At 32.7% G+C, this 1,046-nt stretch overlaps 1 long non-coding RNA gene across 2 annotated transcripts in view; it reads left to right on the top strand.

Annotated features, from left to right (window-relative positions):
• Nucleotides 1-1,046, top strand: part of LOC117170153 — a 6,186-nt gene that overhangs the window by 3,122 nt on the left and 2,018 nt on the right. The window contains exons 2-3 of one of the 2 annotated variants that reach the window (XR_004466728.1): nucleotides 502-570; nucleotides 656-717. This is a non-coding gene — a long non-coding RNA (uncharacterized LOC117170153). Of the gene's footprint in view, nucleotides 1-501; nucleotides 571-655; nucleotides 791-1,046 lie in introns of both variants that reach the window. The other variant, XR_004466727.1, reaches the window with a different exon arrangement.

Genomic DNA, 1,046 nt, shown 5'->3' with positions numbered 1-1,046 from the left:
GTAGGATATAAATTAATTTTATATATCCTACTTAGGACATTTGAATATCCCGTAAACGTCCCAGGGTTACCCTGGATATCTTGGGGTTAACCCTGATGGGATATCCAAATTTTCGCCTTGCAGGATATCCGACGGGATAATGGATCAAATGGGATATCCCGGTATATCCTATTGCTGTGAGGGTGGATTGAAAATGTACTTTTTTGTTGGAATTTAGTCTTTTTGGATTGAAAATGGTAGAAAATTAACTTTTTTTATGGAAATTAATATTTTTTGTATGAAAATTCAACAATTTCGTTGAAAATTCTTGTATTTTGTTCAAAATTGAAATATTTTGTTAAAAAATCCAAATTTTGTCGAAAATTAACATTTTTGTTGGAAATTTGCCCTTTTGGCTTGAAAATTCATTTTTTCTGTTAAAAAAATGTCATATTTTTTGGGTAAAAAACTTTTAGTGTAAAATCAAGTTTTTCTTTTTAAATTTGTTCCTTACTTTACTAGTGAAAAGTTCATTTGTATGGAATTATCAAAACCTCCAAGATTCTCGTGCAATGTGGAAGAAGGAAGCAGGTAATTTTTTTTTTATTTTACTAACTTAAAAGTTATTTAATAGGGAATTGTCATTGGTAATTAATTAAAATTGTTTTTTTTTCAGAATTTGAAGGACAGGAAGCTGGACGAAGCTGGCATCGCCTCGAGGAGGAAAACCGCGAAGTAGTAAGTGCATTTTGAAGTTCCTCTTGCCTCCGATCAATTGCGCAGGATGAATGGTCCAAAGACCGACACGGAGGTAGGTTGTATTTAAAATTGGAAATCGCATAGTGACCGTTAATTAAGGTTTTTTGCCTTAATTAACGATTGTTTTTTCATCAGATTTAATTTCCTCAAGCATAGGTTTATCTTAATTCTTCTTGGTGCACGTTATTACTAGGCAGTCTGATAAATCCCTGAAAAATGAAACACGGAGACGTTTTTTTGGCGAAAGTCGGTTTTATTTTTCAACATACTCTCCTTTTAGGTCGATACAGCGAGTCCAACGATTTTCT

Source organism: Belonocnema kinseyi, chromosome 3 (assembly GCF_010883055.1).
Source record: "Belonocnema kinseyi isolate 2016_QV_RU_SX_M_011 chromosome 3, B_treatae_v1, whole genome shotgun sequence".
Classification (NCBI taxonomy): Eukaryota; Metazoa; Arthropoda; class Insecta; order Hymenoptera; family Cynipidae; genus Belonocnema; species Belonocnema kinseyi.
The sequence above is the reverse complement of the archived record's forward strand: the minus strand, read 5'-3'. Positions and strand labels throughout refer to the sequence as shown.